General features: G+C 41.8%; 1 non-coding gene across 1 annotated transcript; it reads left to right on the top strand.

Moving 5' to 3' along the window:
- The first annotated feature begins 1646 nt into the window (after positions 1 to 1646).
- On the top strand, positions 1647 to 1732 carry LOC121000210. Its single transcript, XR_005778834.1, has one exon. It is a non-coding gene; the product is annotated as a small nucleolar RNA SNORD71 (small nucleolar RNA).
- Positions 1733 to 9766: the final 8034 nt, after the last annotated feature.

Genomic DNA, 9766 nt, shown 5'->3' with positions numbered 1-9766 from the left:
CAAGCAGCATGGTGTCTTTCACATCGTAATCAACCCTTTTAGATTCTTCCGCTCAGACTCCTCCTCTATTCGATCGTCACCCATCAATAATGGAATGTGTGGCCAGGAAACAACTGTACGCGTCCAGAAATCCGATGGTGCGCAAGTGTAATTCCCACCTGGCCAAGTTGCTTGCAGTGCAGTTGCTGCCATACTATTTAGTCAAGTATGCTGCTTTCAGGGAGCTAATGGCGTGTGCCATTATTTCTCCCAAAAAGCCAATCCTGCCTTGTACTCTCACATGGCAGACAACGTGGGCCGCTTACTGTGATTCTCATTGTGCGGCAAGGGACATGGCATGGTGGACACCTGCAGCAGCTCTTATGGGCATGGACAGTACATGTTTTTCACGGCCCACTGGGTCAACTTTTTTTCTGGCAGCAGTGACACAGTACCCCGGCAACGAAGCCAGGTCCTCTTGACCCCCCCATAATTGTGTCGGCCTGGCTCCCACACCAGGCACTTATTGGTCTCCTCCTCGATGGACACGTTCCCATCCCTAACAGCAGGTGAGCACAGGGTTGCTTGCACTACCTCTCCTTCCTATCACCTATGTGTATAGTGTATGCTGAGTGGCCTGGGAGAGAGTAGCCACACCAACAAGCGGTTGCTCAAGCACATCAAGCAGCAAACATCACGCTGGCTGTAAACCCGCCGACTGCAACTGGGCAAGGTGATCAGCGACAATGACTGCAACATCGTGGGTGAAATAACACCCTGCATGGCACACATCATCAACCTAGTGGTGCAGTGCTTTCTAAATAGGTACAGTGGCTTGTGCAAGGTGCTGACAAAGTCCAGGAGACTGTCCAAGCAGTTCAGCCACTCTTACTCGGCAAGGACCTCTTGGACCTGCAGTGACAGAACAGCCTGCTGCTACACCGCTTAATCCGTGACGTCTCAACTTGCTGGAATTTGACATTGCACATGCTCGAGCATCTGTATGAGCAGCGGAAAGCCGTGAATGATTTTGTCATGCACCAGGACGCCTCAGCAACAGGGAGCATGTCTTCGGTTCACGCACCCGAACACGGGTGAGACGTTCCTTATTAACCCCTTCCCGACTGCAATCTGTATATATACGTGATAGCTGCACATGCCCCGTGCAGCTATCACGTCTATAAACGTCAAGACAGTTCTTTAATCCAAGTGCTGCAAAGCGCTTGGATTAAAGCTTCTGCCCCTGCCCTGCTGCTGTCACGGACAGAATACAGTTCAGTAATGCCGGCAAGGGACCAATCAGAGTGGCCCCTTGCCGACAATCGATCCGATTGGTTAGTCTGTGCAGATCGCGGCAGTCGGATCGCGGCAGTGAAAAAATGCCGGTTTCAGGCTCTGATCTGCGCTCTGCAGATCACAGCCTGAAAGCAGGTAGTGTTCCTCATGCCCCCGATCTGTGCCCCTCCAAGCCCTTGGTGCCTCTCTGTACCCCCCCGATCTGTGCCCCTCTCCTGCCTCCTGCGCTCATCTCCTGCCTCCTGCGGTCCGCCCCCTCCCCGCCCCATGCATTAGTCCTGCCCCAGCCTCCCTCAATGGCATGCTGGCGGCCGAATCACCCCCGACCACCCCCCCTTTCCAGCGCTGCCCCCGATCCTGTGCCCCCGCTGTGTGTGATGGCGGCGGCTCCATTCCTGAGCCGTCGCCATCAGCAGAGAGTGTCAGCTCTATGCTGACACTCTGCTGTAACCCCATAGATGCCGCGGCATCCATGGGGTTAACAGAGGGAGGGGGCTCCCTCTCTCCACCATCGGGGCTTGCCCGATGGTTGCCATGGCAACCAGACGCTTTCCAAAAGCGTCCGCTGTTGCCACCTACAGGGCATCTGATTGTATTATACTTTGCAATGCAAGAGCATTGCAAAGTATAGTACAGCCATCAGCCCCACTGGATCTTCAAGATCCAAGAGGGACTTGATAAAAAAAAAAGTGAAAATAATAAAAGTAAAAATAAATAAATAAAAATGTAAAATTAAAAAAATAAATTGCCTTTTCCTATAAAAAATAAAAATAAAAATACACATATTAGGTATCACCGCGACCGTAATGACCGTCTCTATAAATATATAACATGATAGACCCCGTCCGATAAACACCATAAAAATAAAAAATAAAAACGGTGTAAAAAATGCCATCACAAAAAGTGCAACAGCAAGCGATCAAAAAGGCTTATGACCCCCAACATAGTACCAATCAAACCGTCACCTCATTCTGCAAACATTGATACCCTATTTAAGACAATCGCCCAAAAAATAAAAAAGCTATGGCTCTCAGACTATGGAGACACTAAAACATCATTTTTTGGGTTTCAGAAATGCTATTATTGTGTAAAACTTAAATAAATAAATAAAAAGTATACATATTATGTATTTACACGTCCGTAACGATCTGCTCTATAAAACTGTCACATGACCTAACCCCTCAGATAAACGCTGTAAAATAAATAAATAAAAACGGTTCCAAAACAGCCAATTTTTTGGTCACCTTGCCCCATAAAGTGTAATAATGAATGATCAAAAAATCCTATGTACCCAAAAATTGTACCAATAAAAACCTCAACTCTTTCTTCAAAAAACGAGCCCCTGCACAAGATGATCGGCAGAAAAATAAAAAACATATGGCGTTCAGAAAATGGACACACAAAAACATAATTTCTTTTTCAAAAATGCTTCATTATGTAAAACTGAAACAAACCAACAAAGAAAGTAGACATATTTGATATCATTGTGTCCGTAACAACCTGCTCTATAAAAATAGCACATGATCTACCCTGTCAGATGAATCTTGTAAAAAATAAATAATAATAAACGGTGCCAAAACAGGCATTTTTCGGTTACCTTGCCTCACAAAAAACTTAATATAGAGCAATTAAAAATCATATGTACCCCAAAATAGTACCAATAAAACTGGCACCTTATCCCCTAGTTTCCAAAATAGGGTAACTTTTTGGGAGTTTCTACTGTAAGGGTGCATCAGGGGGGCTTTAAATGGGACAAGGCATCTAAAACCAGTCCAGCAAAATCTGCCTTCCAAAAACCATACAGCGTTCCTTTCCATCTGCGCCCTGCCGTGCGCCCTTACATCAGTTTTCGACCACATGTGGGGTGTTTCTGTAAACTGCAGAATCAGGGTAATAAATATTGAGTTTTGTTAGGCTGTTAACCCTCAATGTGTTAAAGAAAAAAAATTAATAAAATGGAAAATCTGCCCAAAAAGTGAAATTTAGAAATGTCATCTCCATATTCCTTTAATTCTTGTGGAACACCTAAAGGGTTGACAAAGTTTGTAAAATCAGTTTTGAGTTACTTGAGGGGTGTAGTTTCTACAATGGGGTCATTTATGGGGTGTTTCCACTTTGTAAGCCCCACAAAGTGACTTTAGACCTGAACTGGTCCTTAAAAAGTGGGTTTTGGAAATTCTCTTAAAAATTTTAAGAACTGCTTCTAAACTTCTAAGCCTTCCAACGCCCTAAAAAAATAAAATGAAATTTCCAAAATGAAGCCAACATAAAGTAGACAGATGGGAAATGTTAAGTAATAAATATTTTATTAGGTATGACTTTCTGTTTTAGAAGCAGAGAAATGTAAATTTAGAAAATTGTGAATTTTTCAAATTTTGGGGTAAATTTGGGATTTTTTCATAAATAAAGGTGAAATATATTGACTCAAATTTTTGACTATCATGAAGTACAATATGTCACGAGAAAACAATCTCAGAATGGCTTGAATAAATAAAAGTGTTCCAAAGCTATTACAACATAAAGTGACGCATGTCAGATTTGTAAATTTTGACCTGGACACTGGGGCATCAATGACCCTTGGTCATGAAAGGGTTAAACATTATTTGACATGCAACTCTGAATACGTTATATATTTACTTTCCTGCCCTTGTAATTTATGGTATATAGGAGAAACATCTCTTGACTTTAACACAAGGTTAAATCAGCATATACGATTTGCAAAAAACAGCTTGATCTACCGGTTTCTAAACATTTTGTGGAGCAAAAACACAGTAAGCATCATTTGCGCTTCCGTATCATTGATCATGTCCCCCCCTTGAGGAGGGGTGGTGACAGAGTCATTTAGTAGAAAGGAATTACAATGGATTCTTAGACTAAACACACTTAGACCCAATGGCCTTAATGTAGTCTTTAAACTTAGCGTGTTGTTCTAGATACACCCGGTTCCCTGCCTGTCCTCTCGTATCTCTTCTTTCCATGGGTTAAGTCAACTCTGTAAGATTTATAGGTATAGGATTATATATATATATATATATATATATATATATATATATATATATATGTACTCTATAGCTTATTCTAAAAAAAATCCTTTTTTTTAACTTTTTTCTAGTTCTTATGGGTTTTGATGAACATGAAGACAGACTCGCGTGGGGATTTATCCACATCTTCTATAGATATCTTTATATTTGTTGGCCAGCTTATCAGACTATTTGTGGTATAGGAGGAACTTTATATGTGATACTTTATGTCCTCTTTTTTGGTTGACTTAATATTTGCACTCTATGTCAAGTGATACCGGTTGCTCTGGAGTGGTTTTGGAGGGGCTGTTTGGCACATCCCTCCATTTACATGGGGGTGGTATGCCAGTGACTTACCATGGGCGCGAATGTTTGCATCCCATTGCAGAGGTGCATGCCCGCTTGCCCCCACTTTATATATGGTGTCAGGCATGGGAGTGATAATCGGTCAGGAGATCCCTGACTTTTCCCATATTTTTAAAGATCCTAAACATTTTGGTTTATTTTCCTTTGTCACATGCTCAGATATTTGGCCTCACACAGATGGCATTGGTGAGCATCATGATCGCATTGCACCTGCGTGAGAGCCCTCATTCTTTTCTCCCTGTTCCAACATGGTCGCTTTAGCTTCTTACCCATGACACGCTCTTTTCCTGTATGTTGGATATGCGATAGCTCCTCCGTACTTCCTAGTTAACTCTAACATGCACCCTGCCCACCTCTGAATGCTGATACATGGCGTGTTTCTATATGGAATTTTCTCTAGGGTGAGTCCCACTCCGGTTCATCAGACTCTAGTATTGGTCACTTATCACCACACACAGATGGTCTTCATTGTTATTAATCATGTACTTTATTAATTATACACTGTATTATGAATACACTATTGATTTATACATGTTTCAACACAATTATGGATCATCGAGATTTTATAGTATACATTCATGTGTCCTTATGGATTTTTCTGCACTTTGTACACTTTGTATTTTATACATTCTATGCAATCATGTTAATTGATTATTGATTATTTGCACATGCCCTTTATGTTTAAATATGTTGTATACACTCTTACAAGTTGCTTGAGAAATGCTCTAGTGTTTGAGCCGAAATGTCGCGTCCACATGGGTGAATAAATCTTTTGCTATATCTATCTATCTATTACATTCTATCTATATATCTATCTATCTATCTATCTACAGATGCAGCCGAGCTAAACTTGATGGTTAACGCGTTAAGTAAAGAATGGCAACAAAAAGATAACTAACTTTTTAATGGCTTTTGTCACGAGATAACACTGTGCCATGTGTTATCAGAGTCAATTTTAGCTCGGCTACATCTGTATCATTCTATCTATCTATCTATCTATCTATCTATCTATCTATCTATCTATCTATCTATCTATCTGTCTATCTATCTCTCTCATCTATCTGTCATTTACAAATCAAGCAGGCGGTTCAAGATAATGTATTTCTAAATACATCATTGATCACAGTATATTTAATACCAAAATGGCACACAGGAAAACAGGATGACGCCTGCTGTAAATTAGAATGGACAGACTCTTTGAAAGGGTAATTGTTCTTTTTTTCATTATCTTAGTGATCCATGCTTTTTACAAATGAATTCTGGCAAGCACGCCTTTTCACCACTTCATGTATCCTTTCGCTTGTCAACTGCCATTTTTACTTTAATGAATTTAAAATTATCATTCCATTTGTAGTCTTGTCATCCCTCTGTTATGGGGATACTAGAAAATAAAAAGATATATTTGATACATAGTCAGATTCAGGTTATTTTCCATACTTGTGTGTGAAACAGCAAGGTTTGTTATAAATATTAATGACATCAATCATAGAGAACACTACATTTTGTGGACTTTGCTAAACATTTTTTCTTTAACCTATGGCAAATTATGATTACCCTACAATGGAGCACCGGGTGAAAATGCTTTTATCATACGAGATTCCTTGTCTTATTCATCTTGCCACTTAATAATGCAGGCATGGCCAACCTGCGGCTCTCCAGCTGTTGTAAAACTACAATTCCCACCATGCCCTGCTGTAGGCTTATAGCTGTAGGCAGTCTAGGCATGCTGGGAGTTGTAGTTTTGCAACATCTGGAGAGCCACAGGTTGGCCATCCCTGGAATAATGTATCAAGAGAAATGGGTCTAAACTGGCACTTTTCAAACCCATTTAGCTATAACCTGAAAAATTTGGTTGAATACATTTAATAAACCAGCACCAACTTTAAAAGGATTGTCTCATAGATCCACATTCTCTTGGGCCGTATTTCGAAAGGGGCTGTCTCTGATGAGAAGCCGCCTGTAATAACACGGCGTGCTACTGACCTGAAGGATGTATTTCATTGAAATTGCTTTTTAAATGAGGTGTCTGATTTAGACCACCTCAATCAATATTTCCTCTAGTAGGGCATATTAAAGGAGTTGTCCAGGGTTTTTTAAGTGATTGCTTATCCTCACGATAGGCCATCACCAGCTGATGGGCGGGGGCCCAACACCCCATTGAAGTCAATAGGAGAATTGCTGGGCACTCCCACCGCTACAATGTCCACAGTGCTGTGCAGCTCTGGCGCTGACTTACGTTGATGGAACTTCACAGATCAGCTGATCGGTGGGGGTGCAGGGTGTCAGACTCTTATGATCAGCTGTACACCTGTCTTATAAGAAAAAAAGACCACCCCATATTACAACTGCTTCCCACTGTCTTGATCTAAATCTCTGGTAAAGCCAAAGTAAATTTATATGACCCAAGACCTTTGCAAACTATTGAAGGGACTCTAAGACGATTACCACACTTTTAAATACTAACATAATTTTCTTTCCCGTGGGCTCTCTGCTGCCCGTGTCCATCCCTGTGAAGCCTGTTTTGCACTAAGGGGCTTTCCCATGGGTGGGACAATCTTTAAAGAGGTTCTCTGGAAATTATTTAAAAATGGCTGCCAGTAACCTGTCCTAGAATGTGAGTTTTTAGTCTTAACTAAGCCTGTGACGCATGAAGCGTCCAAACTGTATTTACTATAGTGACACTGTAGAACTTATACCTTTTCTCAGTGCACCTTGTATATTAACCCTCTGTATCATATAGGGTTAATAAGTGCTTATTTACTAGTCAGGCTAAGTAGGCTACGTTTATATCCGGGATCCTCTGTATATGGACCATTTTTTCACATCATGTTCCCCTTTATCTAGATTTCTATTCTACCCAACATCAGCTTCTGATGTCAATAAGAAAGGGTCCACCCCTCCTCTTTTGCCAGCATGATCATGTCCCCTTCAGCGCTGCTAGGGCACTTTATCTTGTCCGTCTGGTCCTTCTTTGATCCCTACAGCGCCTACTATTTATAAGGAACACACTTGGCTGTACTGCACGCCCCGAGGCGGAGGTAGGCAGTCCCTAATACACGTCGGCCGGAAGTGGATAAGTTCCAATATACGTTACACGGGCCAGAAATTGCGGCCGTGGCTCTGTGCTCCGGCCAGATGTGGTATGCATTCCAAATATGTGCTCCACATACCGGATGTTAAGCTATACGACCGGAAATGATGCGATAAGCGTCTGATCCAGTGCACCACTGACTGGGTTGGTGGGAGGATGTGCTACCTGGGCCCACAGCATCTGGCATCTGTAACGGGTAGTGCGTCTACATTCCTGGGAGTCCATGTAAGTGTCCACTGTCTATGTTTCTGTCTTTGACATCGACGGGCACTAGACTGCAAAGGATGGACCCTTATTGTATATATGTTTTTCTTTGTAGGTATCACGCAGCCAGCATTAACCTGATAGACTCCTAGACTGTGAGATAGACATCTAGTCCCATATTAGTCTTTTGTTTGTTACTACCACCCTCTTACCTTACTTAATTCTATCATATATCATATATACCCCTCAACCGTTTTGGTTATCACACTTTATTTATCTGGCAAAGTATCTAGATTTCGCGATATCATTTTTGGCATGATTGCTTCTAGGTTTTTTGATGTGATACATAGACCCTGTATATTTAACCCCTGAGGAACCCATACTGCTGGGGAAAATGCGTTGTTGTTTTTTTCTTTTTCTTGTGGGGGTCTTTTCCTCATTTCATTGTCAAGGATACTGAGGGCATAACAGCTGAGGTACGAGGACAGAGAGTCTCCACCATTGGGATTCATCTCTGGGCTTAGGAGCACGATAGGGTGAAACTTAGGGTAAGTTTTCTCCCTTTGCCAGTGACCCTGAGCTCGTTCCTCACTATATCTTGTAATTTACTTTGTATCTTTAAATGATTGATTGGCATTGTATCCTAATCATAGTTTGGGCATTAGGTTTTAAGAATTATCATTAATTATTGTAGTCTTTTTTGTGGATTTAAATCTAGAATGCGAGTAGGACTGGTTGCCACTAGAGATGAGGGAAGTATCGGAAAATTCGATTCGCTGCTTCCTGAATTTCCCCCCAAAAATTTGCTTTGTAATGAATTACTTCAGCACAAAGTGCATTTCTTTGAAAGTAGTGGGTGCAATGACAAGGAGCTGCGATTGCGCCTCCTCCCATCATTGTACCTCTCAGATGACACGTTCATCGCTGATTGTGACATCTGGCATTAATATTAAAGTCTAAAATTAAAAAGATTAATAAAATTATACTTCCCTCATCCGTTTGATCACAAAGAGACGGCAGCTGCCATCTTGACTTAAGATCCTGCGATAAATCTCATGCTTCCCGTGATGACATCACCATGTCAACTAGCGTGGTTACATCATACCGTGCACAGGATTTTACACAGGATCTTCAATCAAGATGGCGGTGGACAGCTCTTCGAGCTCAAATGCATGTGGTAAGTATGATTTCTTTTATTTTTTACCACTATTTCATGGAAAATCGATTTGCTACCACAAAGCACAAGGAAATTAGGCTTTGTGGACTTCGATTCGCTCAACACTAGTTGCCACCATTGCAGAGCTGCCTAGGAGGGTGAGTGGTGGGATCTCACTGCATACTAAGCTTTGGCACTTGTACTGAGTTTTCCTGTCAGGCAGGTCAGCCATGATGGCATATCATAGGTAGGATTGCATCATTACCATGTATTATAGAGCAGTGTAGTTTGTAGTAAGGCCCTGTTCTCTCACCCGAGGCAGCTCTGCAAATGGAAGAAAACAGTCCTGCTCACATTCTAGGACAAGTTGCTTGTAGCCACTTTAAATCATTCCTTGCGAGCCCCTTTAAGCGCTAAGGCAAAGGCTATAAAATTCAACCCCTCAAATTTAAAAAGGTCATATGATAGAAGTTGAATAGAAAACTGTTTATGTGAAACTTACTGCACCCAAATTACTTATCACTCAGTAGAACATGCATGTTATGCCCAAATACTGTTAGGGCAGTTTCACACTAGCGGCAAGGAACTCCGGCAGGCTGTTCCGGCGGATGAACAGCCTGTCGGATCCGTGCTGCCGCTAGTGCACACGTGCCC

This window comes from Bufo bufo, chromosome 4, assembly GCF_905171765.1.
Source record: "Bufo bufo chromosome 4, aBufBuf1.1, whole genome shotgun sequence".
Taxonomy (NCBI): Eukaryota; Metazoa; Chordata; class Amphibia; order Anura; family Bufonidae; genus Bufo; species Bufo bufo.
This window is presented reverse-complemented; position numbering and strand designations above follow the sequence as displayed.